The sequence below is a fragment of the Suncus etruscus genome, chromosome 12 (assembly GCF_024139225.1).
Source record: "Suncus etruscus isolate mSunEtr1 chromosome 12, mSunEtr1.pri.cur, whole genome shotgun sequence".
Lineage (NCBI taxonomy): Eukaryota > Metazoa > Chordata > Mammalia > Eulipotyphla > Soricidae > Suncus > Suncus etruscus.
Window position 1 is genome coordinate 74,230,739 of NC_064859.1, and position 23,843 is coordinate 74,254,581.

Consider the following 23,843-nt stretch of genomic DNA (forward strand, 5'->3'; position numbering starts at 1 on the left):
ACAATACAGTATTCTGAATTCTGAATAAGTAAGATAACGAGAAAGATCAAACTGAAAACTTCCACTTATTTTAATTTGCATAGGTTGTGTAATTTACACACAGTACTGCAATGTATTACAGAATATAAAGTTAGTAAAGTAGGTACATTAAAGCAAAAACCACAGTACTGTACTGTAGAGTGTACAAGATGGGAAAAGGATATTTAAAATAAAATAACGCTGAAGAGATGGTCATAAGTGCGAGCGGTCATTAAACAGGTAGGTTGTTAAGCGAGGGGTGTCTGTATAGAAAAACTTACAAGACCTAGATACCTGTTGTAGAACAACCCTTGAGGGGGTTGACTGATGGAGGGATGGAGGATGAGGTCTTTCTCCTCCAGCTTGGACCACCTTCTGTCACCCTGTTCAGCCAGCAGTTCTTAGGTGAATGCGGCAGGAATAAAGCTAACAGGCAGTCAGGCTTCAGAAGATATCAGTTTTATTCCATTGATAAGGCTGAAGCCAAAAGCCCCAGAATCAGCCCCAGAGGAAAAAAAACCCAGCCTTCCACAGACCCTTGCTTTTATACATCATAATCAGGTACCACTCTATGGTGGGAGCAGAATGCCGGGTCACACCCTAGCGTAGGGAACAATCACTGATCAGGGTAGGATCAGTAACATAATAATCCCATGGAAATGTTTACATATATCACAGATACCCAAAGCAATCTGGGAAATAAAAGGAGTTGAAGAACTTAAGCTATCTGACTGCAAGTCATAAACACTGTAGCAATCAAGACTGTGGTGTTGTCACTCTCCAAACAAGTGAAAGCAGAGATAAACAAAAGGGATTATATTAAACTGAGAAGCTTTTGCACATCAAAAGAAACAGTGACTAGGATACAAAGACCACCCATGGAATGGGAGAACCTATTCATCCAATACTTGATAAGGGGCTAACATCTAAGATATGCAAGATACTGACAGAACTTAACAAAACAAAACAAAAAAAAGATCAAAATAGTCTAAAAAATAGAACCATGTTTAAATGCGTTTTTTAAGTTTTTAGCAAAGTTTCCAAACAGTCTAGGGGGATAGCAGGGGTTGGGGGAGAATATGTCTTCAAAAAATGAAGCTGGAACAGCTAAATATGAGCATGCAATGAAATTAACCATGCGTTACATTCTAGACATTACACAGAGGTGGGTTTTAGATTTAATGTAAATGCAACAATGATACAACTTCTGAAGAACACAAAGGAGACTGTCAAGACATCCTGTGTTGGGCTAAGATTTCTTAGCTAGGAACACAGCAGGCAGTAACTGATAATAATAATATTTGATAGAAAATACTTGATAAATTAGAATTCGCTTAAAAAACGTTTGGGAGTATGTGGTTCAAGTGATTAAGTGTCTGGAATATATGGGACTGTGGGTTCAATTTCCAGCACTTTATGGTCTCCTGAGCACTGCTGGCTATATATCTGCTGGTCCCCCTGCCTTGTACCTCCCATCTGAGAATCAAGTGACTATGGGCTCTGAGCACTACTGGCAGTGCCTTCCCCCACAAGGGAAACTTTTGCTCAAAGATATTTTCACATACAGTCTAATATTTGAAGAGCCCTCAAATCAGGAAACTGAACATGTTAAACTGAGGATTCTGAATTTAAAGGGTATTGGGAGCAACACTTAAAACAGGAACAGATGACAATAATTTCAGAGGGGCAGAGGAGGTTATTAATAGCCAAAAAGGAAACAGGAATATGTACTAGTAAAAAAGTAACCAATAAGAATCTTGAAATAGAGGCTAAAAAGGGAAGAAATTGTTGACATTAATAAAAATTGCTGGATTTTGTCACATAGGAAGCAGAACTTAGTAAAGCCCCAATTTTCCTGAACATAGTACTAAGAATGAAAAGCATAAAATAAAATTAAAAAGCATAGAGAATTGATCTAGAAAAGATCATAGCAGCCTTCATCTAAAAGGGAGTTTCCCAAAAGGAAAACGAAATGGGAAAAGGGGAATTTGGGGGTGGGGTGAGGGAATAGCTGAAAAATTCCCAGAACTAAAGAAAGATTTAAGATCTCAAATTGGGGGGCCTGAGTGATGGCACAGTGGTAAGGCGTTTGCCTTGCACGCGGCTGACCTAGGACGGACTGTGGTTGGATCCCTCGTGTCCAATATGGTTCCTTTAGCCAGGAGCAATTTCTGAGCACATAGCCAGGAGTAACCCCTGAGCATCACTGGGTGTGGCCCCCCCAAATCTTAGATTGACAATCCACTGAATTCTAAGCAAAATAAATTTTCTAAATCATTGCATATACACACATACCTATATGTACAGACATTGGGATAGTAGGTAGATATCTGGGCATATCTCAAGGCAGTATACAAATATTGACTGAAAAGCTGACATCTTCTGATTTGTTGAAAGAAGGAAGTTCTTTCAACTTAGGTAACCAACCTATTACCTAATTGGAACTGAAAGAATGTAGGGATTTAAAAAATATTGAATTTAGAGTTGACATCAAAAAAGAATTTAAACTCTCCTTTTGATAAACAGTGAGACTTTTTTGTTTTGTTTTTATGGGCCACACTTGCTCCTGCAAGGCTCGAGGGACCATATGGGATGCCAGGCATCAAATCCGGGTTCATCCCAGATCGGCCGTGTGCAAGGCAAATGCCCTACTGCTGTGCTATCACACTGGCCCCAGCACTGAGATTTTTGAAATATGTGATTAAGTGCCCCAAATGCTGGTTGCCTGCTTCTAACTCTCCATATATAGTGACAGAAACAATCATGGTATCAGTGCCTGCCACGTGACTTCCATATATTACGGTAATCTACTATAAACAGTTCTTGTTTTACTATCCAGGAACCTAGGGTCAGAGGGAGGGACAAGGATGCCACTTTGGTCCTGACTTACCTCCCTCTGCGTTAACCCCACCTCGAGTCTTCAATGTGCAGCATACTCAACCACCTCTCTTGAAGAGATATACCTTCCCCATGAATTCTTGGTTGATTGACAAACATTGGATTTCATAAGTATTAATAAGATTTTTTAAGTGTTTTTACTTAACTTTTTGAGTTAGAATTTAAATCTAGCATAGGACTATTCTATTTCGATCAGGTTCAAACATGATTTTTCAGTGCCATCAGGAAAGCTATTCCTAGCAGAAATGTCCAGGCAGTAATGTATTTGAGCTCATGTGGCCTGCCAACTGCTGGTCTTGGGGGACTTAGTGTCTCCTGAGGCTGGCCCCGCCTCAGTCATCTTGTGTTTTTAAACAAACAAGCAGGAAAGGGAGAGCCTGGCACACTTTGGTGTCAGGTGTCACTTTGGTGAGTTCATCTAGCAACACTTCTGTCTGATCTGCTTTTCTGACCTATATTCGGAGTCTGTGCCACAAACCTCCTTTCTTTTTCTGCCCTAGAATAGCTTTCTAAAATGCATCCCATGATGTCACTTCCCTACTGAAAACTCTGCAGTGTTTCTCCTTGTCTTCATACACTGAATTTTTGTGAAGGTGAGTTTCGGAGCAAGGGAGAGATAAGAAAGCCTTCGTGGGCTTCAGGATTTTAGGGAAATTAGGGTGCAGCCCAGATAGAGAGACTTCTCTGTCTGCTAGGTCAAGCAGACACAGGAGAGGAAATCAAACTTCTTAACCTTTCCCAGATGTATTTGGCTATGAAGCTGCCAAAGACTTGGACTAGTAACTAAAGAAGAGCAGGTGAGGTGTCAACTCCTGGCATCCCCAGGATTCTGGCACCTGCTGGTGGGAATGCCGACTAGTTCAACCTTTCTGGAGAGCAATATGGAGATTCCTCCAAAAACTGGAAATTAAGCTCTTATACGATCCAGCTATACCACTCCTAGGAATATACCCTAAAAACACAAAAATACAATACAAAAACCCCTTCCGTACACCTATTTTTATTGCAGCACTATTTACCATAGCAATACTCTGGAAAAACCAAGATGCCCTTCAACAGATGAATGGCTAAAGAAACTGTGGTACATATACACAATGGAATATTATGCAGCCGTCAGGAGAGATGAAGTCATGACTTTTTTCTATACATGGATGTACATGGAATCTAATATGCTGAGTGAAATAAGTCAGAGAGAAAGAGAAAGACGGAGAATGATCTCACTCATCTATGGGTTTTAAGAAAAATTAAAGGCATTTCTCAACAATTTTCAGAGACAAAAGAGAGGAGGGCTGGATGTTACAGCCCACCTCATGAACCTCACCACAAAGAGTGATGAGTTTAGTTAGAGAAATAACCACATTGCAAACTATCCTAACAATGAGAATATATGAGGGAAATAGAAAGCCTGTCTAGAGTACAGGTTGGGATGGGGAGGGGAGGGGGGATATATGGGTCATTGGTGATGGGAATGTTACAATCATGTTTGTAACCAAGGTGTTTAAATAAAAAATATTTTTTAAAAAAATCTTAGCATAGAAGTCATTTGGAAAAAACACATGGCAATTAGCACCTTGTAATAAAGCTGGATTTTCCCTGAAACTTCATCTGACTGCTGTGGATCATTTCTTCGTCCATTAACCTACAGACCTGCAGGCTGAAGGAGCTGCAGGTGCCGGGACGGGCCAGGAAAGGCCTCGCTATCCATCCACTACTAGGACTTTATAATTAATAATTAATACAACAGTAGAGCACTTGCCTTAGCATGTGTGAAGTCCCAAGTTCCATCACTACAAAATAGATTAATAAATTGGCCAGTCCAAAACCAAAAATTTGAAAACCCTAGATAACAGACCAAGTGAGGCCAGCATATTTGGTAAGGGTGTTAAGCTGCTGGTTAGGAACTTTTTAATTACCCCAGTTATTTGGCCCTGAGTGCCGTGAGTCCCAACGAGAAGTTTCTGTAGTAGTTTGATCTTTAGTATTTAGTATTAGATCCTCAGGTAAATGCAGAGCAAGAGCATTTATGGGAATAACAAAATAATGTCTCGTCTCTGCCTCTTACTCCACCTGTGCCACGTACCTTTCCCATCTCACATTCTCACATCCTTTGCTCTCTGAGAGTCTGAGGCATTTGGAGCATGTTCCTGAGTTGTCTTGTATTTGCCTTTTCATTGACCACAGCTCTCCTCATCTCCAGCTCTGGGCTGACTAATCGCCTACTGCTTCACAATTGATTGTGCTGTGACTGTCCAGCCCATTTGTGTTGGATTTCTGTATGTGTTGCTCTGGTCCCAGGCCTCTCCTGACTCCTAGCTGTTAGTCTTTGATTTCCCTGTATCAGTTTTTGTTTTGTGTTGTTTTGTTTTGGATCCACACCCACTGGTGCTCAGGGGTTACTACTGGTTCTGTGCTCAGAAATTGCTCCTGGCTCAGGGGACCAGATGAATTCTGGGGATCAAACCTGGGTCCATCCTTGGGTCAGCTGCGTGCAAGGCAAACACCCTACCACTGTGCTATTGTGTCAACCCCATCCTGTCTCAGTTTTTTGTGGCTGCTATAATATATTACCATGAACTGAATGTGTTAGCAGGTTTATCTCAGTAGTTCTGGAGATTAAAAAGTCCAAAGGGGACCTAGAGAGTGAAAACCATGGTTTTGGCAGAGTTCATCCTGGAGGCTCCCGACAATTGAGAGTCAGTTTCCTTGTCTTTTTTATCTTCTAGAGGCCACCTGCAGTTCGTGTTTGGTGGCCTGGTCTTCAAAGCCAGCAGTGGCTGGTTGGAGTCTTTCTCTTGTTGCTCATGTAGACACTATCTTTGTCTTCCAAGCTGCCATAGTGAAATGTCACAGACTAGGCAGCTTTTCCCTCCTAGTTTTGGAGAATGGGAATCTGTGGCGGAAGGATGCCAGTGTGAATTTTGTTCTGCTAAGCAGTGGTCGGCAAGCTGCGGCTCGCAAGCCACATGCGGCTCTTTACACTTTTTAATGCGGCTCTTCTGTGTGCTGGGCGGCCACTCCAGGAGTCAGGACTCTGCTCCTAGGAGCAGATCTCTCCCTGGCTTTACACCACCTTGCTGTACTCACAGGATGGAGAGTGAGTAGATGACTCCTGAGGCTGCTGCTCCTTTTGAGAATTGTGCTCCCTTATGACTTCATCTAAAGGGGAGCCCCTTTTAATGACCCCACCACTATATTCTAGTATATGGAATTAGAGGCTTCAGCATATGAACTGGGAGGGGACACAATTCATTCTGGAGCAGACACTGGCATGTTACTGTTGGAATTCTGTAGTGAAGCATACGAGGTCAATGGACAGACATTAGCCTGTAGGGAGGGAGGGAGGAAGGGAAGGAAAGAGAGAGACAGAGAGAAACAGAGACAGAGTGTCCAGCTTTGGCTGTGTGTAAGACAAGTGCCTTAACCTTTGCACTCTCCATCCTAGGAAGTTTCTTTCTGTGCTAACACACCCAATGGATCTTTATTATAAACACATTTAAAATGTCTTCCTGAACCTAACACTTGTACTATAATTTCATTTGAACTTTGATAACCAGGCATTTCAAAAGCTTTGCTTTTCTTCAACACACACTCAAAATGAGGAGGCAAGAGGCCGACAGGCAGAGAACCAAGAACAGTCTCTTAAGTGGTGACTCATCTTCCTTTTCTGTCCACCTTTAAGGTTGAAGGACCCTATGCTTCCATTAGGCCTATGTAGTTGACCAGGGATCAGATAGCCGTCTCAGGTTTAACCTGATGAGCAACTTCAATACCATCTGCAGCTCAGTTCCCTTTGTTTTTTGTTTTTTGTTTTTTTCCCTGCTTAGTGTAACAGCTTCACTGGTTTCAGGAAATAAAGATTGCTTTTGATTGTTCTCATAATTACATGTTTGGTTTTTATTATTATGTTTGTTTGGGGGCCAAAATACTGCAATGCCAAGGGGTTACTCCTGACTCTGCACTCTGGAATCACCCAGAGTGGGACTCAGGGATCTGTCCATATGGTATGCCAGGGATTAAACCTGGGTAGTCCAGGCAAGTACTCTACCCACTGTACTATAGCTCCAGCCTCACTTATATTTGTTGATCTTTGCTTCTCAATGAGGTGTCAAGTTCTTGTTATCAACAATCAATGTTGGATGAGAGTGTAGTTTAGGATAAAGGGCACAAGAGGATCAGAATGCAAGAAGCCTAGAGTGAATGCTGATTTGCTACTCCCAAAGTCTGTGACCTGAGGAAAAGTAGTGAGTCTTACTAAGCATGAACTTCCTATGTGTATCCCCCTCCTTTAAAAAAAAAAAGAAGGACAAGTTTCTCTGTAAGTCTTTATTAAAAATACTGCTGTGGGAGTGGCCCACACAGAGACTGGTGGAAACATAGTACATAGAGTCTGGACTATGTTTCTGCTGTTAGGTTCTTAGATCGTCCTTTTAGTATGGGCAAGAGACTCTTAAACTTCACATGCAAATAGTGTCAGTTATAGCAGGCTCTATATATTTTGCTATGTGAGAATTTTTATAGCTGTGTCTGGAAGTTAGAGGTGCCTGGGAGTAGTCAGCTGTGTTTTTAAAGCCCAAAGAGCTATGTGTGGTATTTTTGTTTTTTTTTTTAAGTCTTTGCCCATATTACTACATAGCCACACAGTAACCTCAATATTTTCACTTGGTCTTCAAAGTCTTTAATATTTACTCTGGCTTTATTAGAAAAAGTTTGGCAGTTGTTGCTTTAGAGTAGTGGTTGTTTTGAGATTTCAGAGTGCCCAGAGTCCCTTGGACAGCTTGTTAAAACACAGATCCCACCTGCCTAGTGGGATAATCTCTGGCTCATTAATTCCAATTTGAGGCCTGAATACTTGCTAAGCCGCTGGTCTTTGAGACTTCCATATACCAATTCCTACCCCTGACTTTAAATATTGTTCTCGGCTAAAAGGGTATGTCTTGTGGACCACATATATATAAAATAGAATTCTTGCTTTGACAAGTATGTTGTGTTTTCTCCCATTTTTCAAGTAACCCAGCTAGATTTTTTTTCTAGACTATCTTTGTGGATGGATTTTCAAAAACAGTTATAATGATTTGTTGAGAAAGTTTTCTGAGTCATTTTTCCTACTCAAAGACTGCTAAATGACCTCTTTCTTAAAAAAAAAATAACCCAGTTTATATAAAACTTTTATTAGTTTAAAATTTCCCAAGTGTTCTTTCAGCCCAGAGGTGTTTTTTCCCTTTCCAGGAAGTTGGAGCTGACATATTTCAGTTCTCTGACATATCAGTGGGTGGAATAATTCATCGTTATCAAGAAAGAAATAGCAAAAGACTTTCAGTTTCACTTCCCTAGAATTATTCCGTATTATGAACTTGACTATGTGGGGTAGCCCTTTTTTGCTCTCCATCTGAATGTCCTGCAGAAATGGTCATGTTCATAAAATGAGAAGTGCACAGAAAAATGCTAGTTTCCTTTAAGCCTATTACCAACTTACACCTGCAAAAGAAAATGAAAAGCCAGCTTTGTGACTCAACCTGTCATTTTTGCAGTGCTAATTAGAATGTGATTGTAAAATTAATTTAGAGCTTAAAAAGTCAATGAACAGAAGTAGAGGCTGGGATGTGGTTCGACAGTAGCACATTGTTTTGTCTTGCATGTGTAAGACTTTGGGTTTGATTTTCAAGACGAGAATTATTTCTCCCATAATTATCATTTGGATAGGCCAGTTCAAAATAATTATATGTAATAGGTATGTATACATGCAATGTATATACCAGTAATAAGTGAGTTTCATTGTTCATTGAGAAGTTATATTAAGCAAGATTTTCTACCTATTACATACGAAAATAAAAAATCAAAATCCTTGGTTTTAGGAAGTAAGTAAAATTTATATTCTCCTATTTGGTTATAGTATTAAAATTGGCAAATGGAAGTTTAGAAAGCAATTTGGCAATAGTTATCAAGAAAAAGGAAAATATTTTTTTGAAAAGATGTTTAAAGATGCTCATTGCATGTTAGGTTGCTTACATTGAAAAACTAAGTTGAAATATAGCTATTTGATGAAATTATGGTTCTGAAGCAGTATGAAAAAATGCTTAGAATGAACTCTATAGACAGTAAAATTCAGGATAGAGCCATATCTATGATAGAATAAGAATATTTTTGCATGGTAATAAGTTATAATTATATTGAAACATAAAAGTCAAATCTTGATGCTTAGGGGAATATTTATTATTGTTCAAGCACTGTGCCAGTGCTGCAGCCCCTGATAAGATCACCCCAGGCACAGGGCAGTAACACGCCCAGGAGTTACTTTGAGCATCAGAGGACCTAAGGTTCAAAACCAGGTCTGTATCCTAGTGTCCACCTTCAACCATATCACCATGATGGCTGGTGCTCAGGTAGGTATGACAGGAAAATACACAACAAAGGAAAAAAATAGATATGCTACGGGAATGGTTTTAATTCTTTTGCCAAGCCATAGTGTGCCTCTTGGGAAAACGCCAGGTGCTTGGTTTGCTTTTGTTTTTATTCTCCTCCCCTGTTCTTTCTTGAGATGGCTGGGGGTTGCATGCAACTTGGTTGTGGTATGCACACGCCTGGCCTTGGTGCTTGCCAGCATTGCATACTTCAGTTGTGGTTTAGCTTGCACACATTCTAGAAGCAGTGGGAAAGGGGAGGTGTCATCTGTATAAAACCCTGGCAGAATTGTAGAAGAAACGAGAGTGTGTGGTAGCTGCTGTTTGTGATATTAAACCATGGCTGGTCCGGGGCTCCTTGTCCCCAGAGAGGTGGGAGAGTGATGCACAATGTTTTTCTTAGTCCTCTGTGTTGGGGAGGGAAGCAGGAAGCTGGGGGTGTCTCTGAACAGAATTATGTCCTTAGGGCAGCATGAGGAAAAAAATGGGTAAAGACAAAGCAATTCTTGGTGGCAGAATGCTCATTCTATAACATCACTAATAAAACTGTTTTTTACAACAAAGGCCATTTGTGTAATTGGATGCAAAATTTCTAAAGGCTGCAAGTCCACATGTAATCACTGTTGCCTCACCTTTCTGCCTGCGGTGCTAGGGCTGAAGGAGAGAGCTCTGCCAGCTTTTTCACGTGTGCCTCTTTGTCTGCTTCTCTGATTTTTGAGCAGACTCAGGAAAACAAGTTGTTGCTGGGATAAAGTTTGCTGGTGACAAATCCTCTGCTTAGTTTCGACACAAGAAGCTACAGTGTCTCTGAGAGCCTCTTCTCTTAATTATGCCCAGGAAACTGGCCTGTCCTCAAGTTATATTGTGTCGAGTTGCTGTGTTTCTGTCTCCTCTACATGTGTGCCATGGTGGACAAGACTAGGTTTGTCTTCTTGAATTGCCTGTTTGCAGAGATGCCTTTATTCACATTCGCCCTGCTTAAATACGTTGTATAGTGCAGTAGCCCATCCAATAAAGTCTTTCATCCAACCCCTGCCTTCTTCTGCAGGATGTCTGTCTCATCATCTGCCACCTCTCCCCACGTACTATTGGAAGCAAGCTTAAATTCCCAAGATTCTATCTCTCCTTACAACAAATTGATTAATGTGTGAGGCTTTGCTTTATTAGAAGCTTGTTCTTGAGGGTAAGCCTATTTCATGAATCTTTATATTCATTAATGTTTGCCACATAATAGGCTTTTAGTGTAATTAAGTGTTTACCTTTAAGTATGCTGGTATTGGGTTTTTCAGGAAATACAGAACGGATAAAGAAAAGAGAATTGTTGACAACTATCCTGTATACAAAGCCTATAATGCAAAATGACAAACTACCAATATAAAGAGACATCTAGTATATCACTTTCAGTCTTCCCACCATGTTACCTGGTAAATGTGCTGTTGTGGGCATCAGGCTTCTAGAGGCAGCTGGAGTTGTGTGAAGGTATTTACACACAGACTACAGCTGCTTTTTAGAGTCATTGATATAGAGAAGGGCCAAAGAATATAGCTGAGTTTTCGTATCTTATTTTTGTGTGTTTTTTTGAAGGGGTCGCTTCTTAGTAAAACTTGGATATCCAAGATGTTTCTTGGGTTTGACCATTCTGGTGCTCCTCGGGGGTAAACCCCATGGTGCTCAGGGGTTTATGAATTGTCAGGGATCCAACTCAGGGACTTACTCATGTCTCCACTTCAAACTAGCCCCTTACAAAAGAGTTCTGTGATTTGTTTGAAGAAAATGTCAAATAACACCCTGTAAGATACTCGGGGAGATGAAGGGATCAAAATAACTTCAAAAGACAGAGAAAGGAGGAAAAGAGTCTGAGAAAAGTTGAAACCAAAATCATTGTACTAGATAGTACAATGCCTGGACTTAATAAAAAAAAAATGCAGTGCACAAGAGCAGCAGACTGTAAGAAACCAAAAACTGGAATCAGTGCACTCAAAGGTGAAAAATAGTGAAAACTATCCAAAAAAGAAGTAAAAGGATTAATTTAAAACCAAAGAAAAAACTCTTGGAGGCTGTATGGAGCATTAATATAAGGGAACTCTATTTCAAAGGAACCAAATATAAATTTTAGGATTGAAAATGCAATATCTGAAATTGGAAATTCTCTGCACAGGATGAAGATAACAGAATGAAACAGTAATACTACTTGTAAATAAAGAATGCTCAAAATTAATATTCACAACCTAGGGGCTGGAGAGATAGCATGGAGGCAGGGCATTTGCCTTGCATGCAGAAGGACTGTGGTTCGAATCCCAGCATCCCATATGTTCCCCTGAGCCTGCGAGGAGGGATTTCTAAGCGTAGAGTGCTGCCTGAGTGCTGCCAAGTGTGACTCAAAAAAAAAAAAAAAAAAAAAACCCACAACCTAGGAGCTCCAGGAGGAGGAAAGCAAGGAGCAGAGTTCTGTATGAAGAAACTAAGAACTTCTCCAAGCTGTGAGAAGAGAGACCCAGAAGCTCAGAGACTTCCAAACCCAGCAGCCTGACCTTCTGACCATTTCCATTACAGGAAGTCTGAGTTGCTGGCAGGTGCCATCTTGGCAACTTCTCCTAACCTTGCAGGCGACACCCTGTTGGATCTCACTTACCATAGTAACAGACCTTGAAGGTGAAAACCCAAGGAGAACCCCACCCACCCCAGCAGAGAGATGAGCTCCCTGAGAACTGAGGTGGGTGGGATTCTCCTTGGGTATTCACCTTCAAGGTCTGTTAATATGGTGAGTGAGATCCAACAATAGCCAGAATCTGGAAACAACCCAGATGCCGACAACATGAGTGGCTAAAGAAACCATGGTACATATACACAATGGAATACTATGCAGCCGTCAGGAGAAATGAAGTCATGAAATTTTTCTATACATGGATGGACATGGAAACTATTATGCTGAGTGAAATAAGACAGAAGGAGATAGACAGTAGCATTACTCATCTGTGGGATTTAAGAAAAATAAGACAGTCTGGTAATAATACCCAGAGACTACAGAGATGAGGGTTGGAAGGACCGGTTTATGATATGAAGCCTACCACAAAGAGTGGTGAGTGCAGTTAGAGAAATAACTATACTAACAACTATCATGACAATGGTAGTGAGTGAGAGAAATAGAATGCCTGTTTCAAATACAGGCTGGGGATTGGAAGAGGTGGAAGATAGGGGGCACTGGTGGTGGGAAGGTTGCACTGGTGAAGGGGTGTGTATGTTCTTTTTTATGAATGAACCCCAACTACAAACATATTTGTAACCATGGTGCTTAAATAAAGATATTAATAAAGTTAAAAAAATTTTAAATAAAAGTAAATTAATTAAAAAATTATTAGGATGAGTGGAGAGGAGCAACAAGTGGCAATTTAAAAGAAAAAGACTAGACACTTCTAATCTACATCTGACTGCTAGGAAGTTGCTCAACAGACAGAAGACACCTGTGGTCCATAGCTATGTAGCAAGGAGGCCACACTGCCTCCTGTGCTCTTGTCAATCCACTTCCAGCCACATTTTGCCACATGCCAGCACAGGAGTTCACGTTCCATCCTCGGCAGAGATTGAGGCCCCTAAGTCTACCCTGATCTAAATTCTTCCACCATTACAACTAAAGCAACCCTGTAGCTACTTAGCTTACCATTGGTGACTCTGAATTGGTCATTGATTTGCAAACACTCTAGACCTTGGTACATAGGTGTCCCCTAGTACTTACTGGGAACAGACCTATGTGAACATAGGACTAAGTCCATGACCCTTGTGAAGAATGGCCTGCACTTTAGGTAGGACAGCCACCTGGAAGATTTTTCTCTGAGCAAGGCTCTTTGGCAGGCCTTCTTCATGCATTCTTTCTGGCCCCTGTTGTTTGTCCACATTTCAGGTCAGTTTTTTACCAAGGGATCCACATTTGGTATAGTTAGCAGCACCCTCTTGGCCATGCCTCATTCTGAAATGTTTTCATATTTTAACTACCACCTCTTATTTTGACCTTAATAATGTTCATTGCCAGCAGCCCCTGTAGACACACCCACTCTAGATGCATCCCGTGATAGTCTCTGCAAGGACAGGCTGCTTCCTCAGGAAGCAAGGTCCGAGGGACGCCCTAGCCAAAGGCTAAACAGAAGTGAGTTTTGAGTGAAGTTTTTAAAGTGAGGCAAGAGGCATCTTAGAGAAAGTGGAGGGGAGACAGCCAGTGGTGAAGCTCTGGAAGGAAGGCCTCTTGCCCACTGGGCTCCGATTTCACTGGGATTTATAAAAGAAGGGGCATTTTATCAGACCTTTCTCATTGTGGGTCCCTGTGTCTCATCAGAGAGCTTGCAGGCCTTCAAGTTCCAAAGATTGTGTCTGTTTTATTTGACTGTCCAGGAAAGATAGGGATTAGGTATAGAAAGCCCAAATAACCAATGGTCACAGGCAGAAATCCAGTAAGAAATGGAATTTAAGGGCTGGAGAGATAGCACAGCGGTAGGGCTTTTGCCTGGCATGCAGCCGACCCGGAATGAACATGGGTTTGATCCCCTGCATCCCATATGGTCCCCCGAACCTGCCAGGAGTGATTTCTGAGTGCCACTGGCTGTGGCCCTAAAACAAAACAAAAAAAGAAATGGGATTTGACTTGAACAAATTGCTTTTTCCTGAAACTGTGTCACGCGTTGTCCCTGAAACCAGAGGCATTATGTAAGGCTGGCAGCTTGAGGGGTTCCCTTTTATTAAGCCATGGAGAGTAACCTAACAAAAACGGTTGCTCACTTTTGATGTCATCTAGGGAGGGCCTGATAAATCTCATATTGCAGAGAACATAGGTCTCTAAAAAAAATGCAAGCTGAGATTTTTTCTGCTGTGTTAGAGGATGGGTTTGCCTTACTCAGGCCCTGAGTGGGCTCAGCCAGCGGTCTGCCCAGAAATAGTATGCTGGAGGGTTCTATTGAGTATGAATGACCAGTCTAAGATGGAAGGACATAGGTAGCCCATTGACCCCATGTTTCTCTCTGCTTATCACTTGTTCACTGTGTGTGTGTGTGTGTGTGTGTGTGTGTGTGTGTGTGTGTGTGTGTGTGTGTGTGTGTGTGTGTATGCTTCTCTGGAGTGGTAAATGAAGTATACTTGGGAAAGAACCAGAGCCTGGGAGTCAGAAAACCTGGGCTCTCATTCCAACCTTGCCACACACTAACTGTGTGACCCCAAGCAAGCCAGCATCCTTTCAGACCTCTGGATTTCTTTTTATGAAGTAAGGACCCTGGCCTGGGTACCCTTGCAGGACCCTCCTGACTGAAAAGAACTAACAGGGTATAGAAGATTCCAGGAGGATGGGAGAGGAAGGTCTAGACTGGCCTGTGATGGTGCTGCGAATCATGAAGTAGATGCAGGCAGAGGCTTACTAAACTGAGAAGCATCCACAGCCTCTAAACACATGAACTTTTTGTTCCCGGGGGTTTGATAGCTTCTCTTCCCTACTGCTTCTCAGTTTGGACATCATGCCTGGCCTTGAACCCCAGCTCAACTGTCTTCTTCAGTCCCTAAACCCAAGATCACTTGGCCTAATTCAGGATACCTTTGCATGGATTGAAGTTGTCATATCTTTTCCTAGGGTTCAGCCCTGCTTGTCTGTGTGTCAGCCACAGCAGATGGTAACATTTTTGTGACGATTGCAAGTAACCAGAGAATGTCTGAGGGGGCGAAACATGGAGGTGAAGTTGGCAATGGGAAGCTCGCCCAGCCAGTGGCAGTGTTGGCCTGCTGACTTGCTTTCTCTCTCACCATGACCACATTTTATACTTTCCAGATCCAACAATTTTTCTTGAACTATAGTCATTGGATTCTCCTGGATCATAGCTTCCTAAGACTAACATAATCAAGTAAACTGAAAGTCACACAATAAATTTGCATGAATATGCATGTACATGTTTCATAATAGATTTCTCTGTGATTCTCTCATTTTATCCTTCTGAATAAATTAGGTGCAAATATGACTTTTATTTAGGGGTATGAGAAATGCTGGGTCACAACTGAGAAGAAATGGAATCAGTCACTTGGATTTCCATTTTAAATCTCTCCCACATCAGAGAGTCTTGGATCTGGATCATTAATAAGAATCTGGGTTTTAGATATTTTTAAACAAGGAGGAGGTGGGAAAGTGAACTCTTTTTAGAAGAACAGCTCTTGCAATTCTGTAAATAAAAACTGAGAGACCCAGTCTGGTTTCTTTCCAGGAGGCTTATTATTCCCAAGCTATTTATTTAGGTTCCTATTTTAAGTTTGTGTTTGGCAGAAGCTAAAGACACTTAACAATTTTCTGTTTCCTAGTAGGGAAATCTCAATTTTGGGCATTCTGGATCAGTAGGTCAGTCAATTAATTAGTATTTATGGAGGGTCTCCTATTCTCTGTAGTGGCCATCATGTGAGTGACATTGGGAAACATGGAGGGGGACAGAGCAGTGATCCTAACCAAGAAGCATCAAATTGATTTGCAAACAGAGAAATATGTATTACAAATCCCATCTAGGTTAGTGTGAAGAGATTCCTTTGACCTAGACTAGAACAGTGTGATCAGTTATGATAAGAATAAGAATAAGAAGAACACTAAATTGCAATGGATCAAAAACTTTAAATAGATGAGATTTATGATGATCCAAAAACTCATTGATCACTATTGGTGTTGCTAGGATCAACACATGATTTTGAAGATTTCTGAAGATTTCTAAGGTAAAAGGCTTTCAAAAACTGAACCTATATCAAGTTGTCAGTTGAGAAGCATCTTGGAAGGATGATAGGGAGTTTGAGCACATATTTTGGTATTAAAGCATAAATCTTGCTGTTTCTCTGTGCCAAGTTGGTTGACTATCAGTAGGGAGAAGGAATACTTTTTCCTACAAGTAACCTTGAAGGGAGGCAGCATATGTAAGTGGACAGAAGGTGCGTTGATGGCTGTCCTATCTCTACCAACTTGGGATTTGGGGTGGGTCAAAAGATCTGTGTTCCACTTCATTTGGAAGAAAATGTGAAGCCAGGACAACCTCTTCCACAAGTTGTGCTGGGAAAACTGACCAGTCACATGTTAAAAAAAAAAAAAAACTCAGATTTTTTTATACCATGCACAAAAAGTCTGTTGTGTATGTAAATATTTTGGGGGATTACTATGTTGCTCACCCTAATCTGTGCCCTACCCTAGGGTGTGACCTGGCATTCTGCCCCCACCCTAGGGTAGGACCTGATTCTGCTTTCACCATTGGTTGGTATCTGATCCCACCATTGGGTGGGACCTGACTCTGGAGTATAAGAGCAAGGGTCTGTGGAAGGCGAGGGCTTTTTGCTGGCTGGAACTGAATCTGAGTCTTTGGACTTCAGTTTTGTCCATCCGAATAAAGCAAATATTTCCACGAGCCTGATTGTCTGCGAGCTGTTTACCCGCCGTTTCACCTCAGAACCGTGGGCTAGACAGGGTGGCAGACGCGTGCTCTGAGCTGGAAGAAAAGGGCCTCATTCTCCATCCCACCATCAGTCAACCTCTTCAGGGGCTGTCCTGCTACAAATGGCGCTCCGAACTTTGACCTGAATCCTGGACCCAAGAAAACAGCGAAAATGGTGAGATTTCTGCTCTTCTGTTTGATTTTCACTTTGTTCAGATGCAGTCAGCCCAAAGTGTTTGGCCACGTGAAGCCATGTTCAAAGATGGCCGCAACCCCTTCTGGGGCAGAAGGGCAACTGGAAGAAGAAAGGTTAAAGCTTGCATCACCTCCAGCCCAGGCCCAGGCCCAGAACTGAAACTTTGTTACAAAAAACAAAAACCTGGGCCTCTTCAAATACTTATTAAAAGTCTAAATTGGAAAAGGAGGAAAAAAAAACTATTAAAAATGGACTGATTTTCTGAAAATGACCTGCAGCTTAAATTTGAATTTCAACTTTGAAAACTTCGGACTGAACTTTTACAACTCTGGACATCCAAAAGCCCTCTGCAAAAAAGCTGTGGCCAAGAAAAACCATCCAAAGTGCCGCCCGGAGGAAAAAAGCGGCAAAAAGCTTCTAATTATTCCTAAAGCGGCTCGGCTCGGCTGGGCTCAGCTTTGCCCGGAAAAGCTAAAAACCTGAAATCCACGCTCCAGATCACAAACCGGCAGCGGAGCCTGGAACTACGGAAGTAAGCCACGTAGTAAGATCAGCGTGGGACAAACCAACATCTGAACTTTAAAAGTTTACAGAAGCCACGTGGTGAGATCAGCGTGGAACAAACCAGCATCTAAACTCTAAAAATTTACAAAAGCCACATGGTGAAATCAACGTGGTGAGATCAGCGTGAAACAAATTAATCATTTAAACTATGATTTTAGGTGTAAAAACTTAGCAGGTAATTTTATAGTTTACTCATAGTTGGTGATGGAATAAGTTTTAATTAGTTAGTGGTTAAAAAATAAAAATAAAAGGAAGGTAATACAGTTTAACATCTAATTTCTAACCACCTGCATCTTTGTCTTAGTCATTTTCTTTATAATTTAAATGTGTTTTGTTGTCTTTCAAAGTTAATATTTTCAATTGCAAAATGTTTTACTGTGTATTTTAATGTACTTAGCCTGTTTTTAAAATGTATGTTATGCATGTATGCTGGAGTACTTGTGTATAGAAAAGGTATAGGAACAATGAAGTTCCCCCAATATAGTTTAAAAGTATAGGAACATAAAAGTTCTGGAATAGTGCTTGGTAAAAAAGCATTAATAGAATTTTAGGTTACAGGTGTAGAGTATATTTTGCAAAAATATGTTTTTAAAAAGGGCTGGTATATTAATTTTCACTCTATTACGTTGGTGCATAAAAATATTAAGAAAAGGAGGAAATGTGGGTGTACCTATTTAAGACCCTAGACCCACCCTTTTCTGGGAGGGGTCTTGGGAACCGGATAATAGGTGTAACTTTACCTGCGAGCCCCTCCCATTCCTGGGAGGGGTCTGGGAAATGTTAGATAAGGCGGAACCAAGGGGATTCGGGGCCTTTGGCTCTTGGCCCTTGCTGCGCTGCTGGGCGCTCTGAGGAAGATGGCTGAAAGGAGTTTAGATGCAGGGCCAAGAATAACTAGTGCTTAAAAGGTTATGAGATAGGCCACACACATGTGGTGAATAGGGTATGAATAAAGTTAATGCTTCCTGAAGCCTGCCTGTGAGTGAGTCTTGATTACGCCGATCACCTGGGCCTGGAACCCGCCAGCTGGATGGGGGATGAAGCCACGTGGCTGGGGCCTAAGCACAAAGGCCTCCATCCATCGCCATCCAGCCCCATCGTTAATTATTTCATGCTACAAAGTCAATTCAAAATGTATTAAAGACCTATATCACACCTGAATCCATAAATAATATTGAGAAAAACATGGGCAGAACCCTTCGTGATACTGAATCCAGAGGCATCTTCATTGATTCAATGCAATTGACCAAGCATACAGAAGCAAAGATAAACAGCTGGGACTGAATCAGGTTGGGGTCTCAAACTCAATTTACCTGGGGACGGCAGGAGGCAAAGTCGGGGTGATCCTTGAGTGCAAAGTCAGTAGTAAGCCTTGAACATTGGGGTGTGCGACCCAAACAACTAAAACAAAACAAAACAAAACAAAAAAAGATTCCTCTAGGGCAGGGCCACAAAATGTTGTATGGAGGGCTGCAAATGGCCCGCGGGCCGCGAGTTTGAGACCCCTGCCTGCAAATGAAGTGAGGACTAGAATAAAAAGACACCCCACAGACAGGGAGAGAATATTTTCCCAACATTCATCTAATAAGGAGTTGAAATCTAAGATATATAAAGCACTGGCAAAACTTTGCAAGAAAAAAAATCCATCAAAAAATGAGAAGTGGGTCTTTCGAGTCTTCTTTCCAAGATGACCAAGAAAAGGCGGAACAACGGGCGGGCCAAGAAGGGCCGCAAACACGTGCAGCCCATCCGCTGCACCAACTGTGCCCGCTGCATGCCCAAGGACAAGGCCATCAAGAAATTTGTCATCAGGAACATCGAGGAGGCCGCTGCCGTGAGGGACATTTCCGAAGCCAGCGTCTTCGATGCTTATGAACTTCCCAAGCTGTATGTGAAGTTGCATTACTGTGTGAGTTGTGCCATTCACAGCAAGGTAGTAAGGAATCGCTCTCGCGAGGCCCGCCAAGGACTGAACGCCTCCACCAAGGTTCAGACCTGCAGGTGCTGCCCCAAGACCTCCATCAAAACCTATGTAAAGCAGTTAAAACCATTAAGAATTGAAGACAAAGTCCTCTGAGGGGAAATATAATAGAAATTAATACTTAAAAAAATGAGAAGTGGGGGCCGGAGAGATAGCACAGTGGTGTTCGCCTTGCAAGCAGCCAATCCAGAACCTAAGGTGGTTGGTTCGAATCCCAGTGTCCCATATGGTCCCCCGTGCCTATTTCTGAGTAGACAGCTAGGAGTAACCCCTGAGCGCCACCGAGTGGGACCCCCTTCAAAAAAAAAAAAAAAGAGAAGTGGGGCTGGAGCGATAGCACAGTGAGCAGGGCATTTGCCTTGTACACAGCTGTCCTGGGTTTGATCTCCAACATCCCATGTGGTCCCCTGAGTCTGCCAGGATTGATTTCTGAGTGCAGAGCCAGGAATAACCCCTTAGCACCACCAGATGTGGCTCAAAAGCCAAAAAGAGTGTATGTGTGGGTGGGGAGGGGGGAGATGATGAACAGAAATGCCCTCAAAGATGACATACAGATGGCCAAAAGATATATGAAAAAAATTACATCACTTATCACAAGGTAAAATGCAAGTTAAAATAGAAATCCTCTATTAACACTCACATCCATCTTTCTAGCAGAAAGACACACCAGCTCCTTTACCTCTCCAAGAGAAACTGATAGCTGCCCATGCTTCCCAGATTGTTTGGTCCAGACTGAATCTTCTGCAGCATTCTCAGAAGGGGTGGAGGGCAGATTCCCTTCTACATGAATCATAGCAGCCCAACACAATACCCTGCATAGAAACGGCCCAGCTCTTCAGCTTACCTTATCAAACTGCCAAGCCACCGAATTTGTTTCAGATCTATAAGTCCTGGACTGTGCTAGTACAAGCAGCAGCTTGACATTTCAACATTTTTTTTTTTTTTGGTTTTTGGTTTTTGGGTCTCACCCGGCAGTGCTCAGAGGTTACTCCTGGCTCCAGGCTCAGAAGTCGCTCCTGGCAAGCATGGAGGACCATATGGGACGCCGGGATTTGAACCGATGACCTTCTGCATGAGAGGCAAACGCCTTACCTCCATGCTATCTCTCCGGCCCCAACATTTCAACATTTTATAGTCGTGTCAGTCCAGTAGTGTCACAATAATCTATCTACCAAGCTCAGTGAGCCTGAACAGTAACACAGAATGCTCAACTAGCACCAACCACAGCCCAGTAAATCCATTAGTAACACCATGGAGAGAATAATAATTTCAAATTGATTCTTTTTGATCCAAATTTTGATAATGCCATTTGCCATTGTGTTGTAACAAACAATATAAGTAAGTTTGTACCTACATGGAGGCAGTCTATGGTGGTGAGTAGAAAATTAGGGACACTGGTGAAAGAAAGGTCACACTAGGGTGGGATAGGTATTTGAATACTTAATGACTGAAATAACTGTTATTAACTTGATAACTCACAGTATTAATAAAAAATTAAAAATAAATAAAATTAAAGGAAGAGTAAAAAGATAGCAGTGAAATACACCTCTGCACATATTTAAGAAAATACAATTAGTGTTGCTGTGAATATGTGGGAAGGGAAGCCTTGACCATTGCTGTTTGGAATGTCAACTGGTTCAACCTTTTGAGAAGACTTCTCAAAAAACTAAAAATTGAGCTTACAGATGATTCAGCAATTCTTTTTCTGGGCATCTACCCAATGGACCTCAAATCTCTCATGAATAGACACTTGCACACCTATGTTTATTGCAGCACTATTCACGGTAGACAAAAAAATCTGGAACCACTCAAGAGCCCAGGAATAGATGACTGGATAAAGGTATTTTGGTATATCTACTCAATGGAAGAGTTCTGGTCTAGAAGGGACAAAACCAGGCATTTTATCACTACGTGGCTGGTTTTGGAGAGTATTGTGCTAAGTGAAGTTAGAACGAGATGGGCAGAGGCAGAATGATTGCTTTCATATGTGGGATATAGGAAAATTAGAAGGGGAATAATAAATGGCCAGAAACCCTAGGACTTGAGAACTGGACTACAGAAATGAGTTTAGCACTGGGGGGGGGGGAGCAGGAAGGGATACTGGGATAGTGGTGGAGGGAAGCAGGCATTGATGCAGGATGTGGTACTGAACATTGAGTGCATGAAACACTATAATCTATAGTATTTATCATGGTGCTGGTGCCTAATTTTTAAAATGGGAATGAGAACAGCCATCTCATAGTAAAGGGCTTCAGACTCTTGCCCTGCATGCATCTGACTCTGGTTTGGTTTTTAGCACCACTTATGGTCTCCTGAAGCTAGTCAGGAGTGATCACTGAGTATAGGGCTAAGAGTAAGCACTGAATATTGCTGATTGTGGGCCCTCCTCCCCAAAAGCCATCTCAGAGGGTTATCAGGTTATCAGGTTCAACTGAACAAAAGACATTACTAAAAGCAAAATTCTTTCCCCTCTGCTTTAGTGTTTATTTAGGTTGTGATAGCGTGCTGAAGGACCCCGCAGTTTCCAGGGTGACTTACTGGCAGCTTCTGTCTTGCTTTTGTGTTCATATTTCCCATCCCCATAAAGGAAGCAGGAATGCTCCAGAGCATCTCTGATAAGCCACTGGTCCAGAGAGCGCTAAACAAGAGGAGCGGGTCTATGGAGCCAGCTGCCTGGGGTTCTCATCCAGGAAGACATCAGCACTGGCCGCCATCATCAGATACCACACTGCCGTCACCCACATGTCAACCACCAGTTTTGAATTAGTTATAAAATAGCATGTGGTTTCAAAGGAACTGCCTGTCCCTGTTAAACATATGTCTAGAATTATAAGTCGAGTGCAGTAGAAGAAAGAACTGATCTGTCTCTCTGGCATTTTTTAAGACTTGAGCGCTCTGGGTTTGGATAAGGTGCGGCTATCTCCTCGAAGTCCATTAAACATGAGTGTAGCGGATTAGAATGAAGAATGGGCTTTGATAGACCAAGTTTGAACCCAGCACTGCTGCTTTCTCACTCTATTTCCTAGGACAAGTTATTTGATCTCTGAGCTCCCATTTGCTTTCAATATCATGACAAGTAAAACAAGTTTTATAAATGAAATGCAGGAAAAAACAAACATGTGGTAGGGCTAGAGTGGTAGTACAGCGGGTAGGGCACTTGCCTTGCATGCCTTATATGGGTGTGGTCCCCATCATCTCTTATGGTCCCCTGAACTCACCAGGTATGACTCCTGAGCACAGACCCAGGAATAACCCCTGAGGACTGCTGGGTGTGGCCAGAAAATATCATGTGGCATTACTTTTGTCCAGTATAAGTAAATGGCATCTGTGCATGCTATTGTTGTGTGTATATTATGTGATTTTTTTCTTAAAACCTCATTTTTAGATTGAGGGGTGTGAGAGTATCCAAGAAATGCTTGGAGGTCTAGGGTCCCCCTCTAAGGATTAGTCTGTTCTGGGTCAGCCCTGTGCAAGGCAATTGCCCTACTGCTGCGCCATCACTCTGGCCCCACTTCTAGGGATTTTTAACAAATGAGGCCAGAGGTCCAGTGCAGGGACCCAAGGATTTAGTGATACTTGGGCTCTGTGTTTCTGGGAATTACTCAGGACACTCAGGTAGTTCTTTGGAGGTTTTTGGGATTGCATCCACTTGTGCTCAGGGAATCATGTAATGCTGGGGACAAAGAAAAGCCAATGCATTCGAGGCATGCATTTTAGCCCCTGCACTATTTCTCTGTCCACTCTTCTTAATCTCTTATTTAATTTTGCCTTCTGTGTTATCGCACAGGGTCTTTGCCCTTCCCATGAATGAGCTAGAGATCCCCGTGAGAGAAATGTTTTATAAGCCAGACATATGTACTGGAAGGTCTCGCCCGGAAATCAGGTCTTCTGAGGACTTGCCTTAGAGCCAAATATTCTTCACATGTGTGTATTGTATTCTCCCCAGTGCTCAGCATAGTCTCCAAAGTGCATTTAATTTACCCAGAAATAGTGGGTCCTTTTCTGAGAGCAAAAATATATTTTCTTTCAACCACAAAAGGCACCCACTAGAGATCAAGTCCTGCATCCCACTGTTGGAATTGGTGGTCACAGATTCTTGATTCTAGGTCAGTGACTACCCTCCACGACGAATGTACCTACCCCTCATGCACTGGCTGTCCATGGAACCTGGCATTGCCTACTAGTGGTTTTATTTCTCCTGTGGAAAATTTGGGGCGTGCAGATTTCAGCAACGAAGCTGCAGTGCTGAACTTGGCTGGAGTTCACATGTCCATTTAAGCAGCATGTCAGCTTGCCCCGTTCTGTCTAGAATGTGGTTGTGTTAAATATTTACTGCAGCAATGAAAAAGTAGGCATCAGTTGTC

At 42.1% G+C, this 23,843-nt stretch overlaps 1 protein-coding gene and 1 pseudogene across 1 annotated transcript in view; both read left to right on the top strand.

Moving 5' to 3' along the window:
- The window catches only part of ASAP2 (ArfGAP with SH3 domain, ankyrin repeat and PH domain 2), a 187,925-nt gene that overhangs the window by 68,015 nt on the left and 96,067 nt on the right, over positions 1–23,843 (top strand). The gene's annotated exons all lie outside the window — the stretch shown is intronic.
- On the top strand, positions 19,180–19,534 carry LOC126024090 (40S ribosomal protein S26-like; annotated as a pseudogene).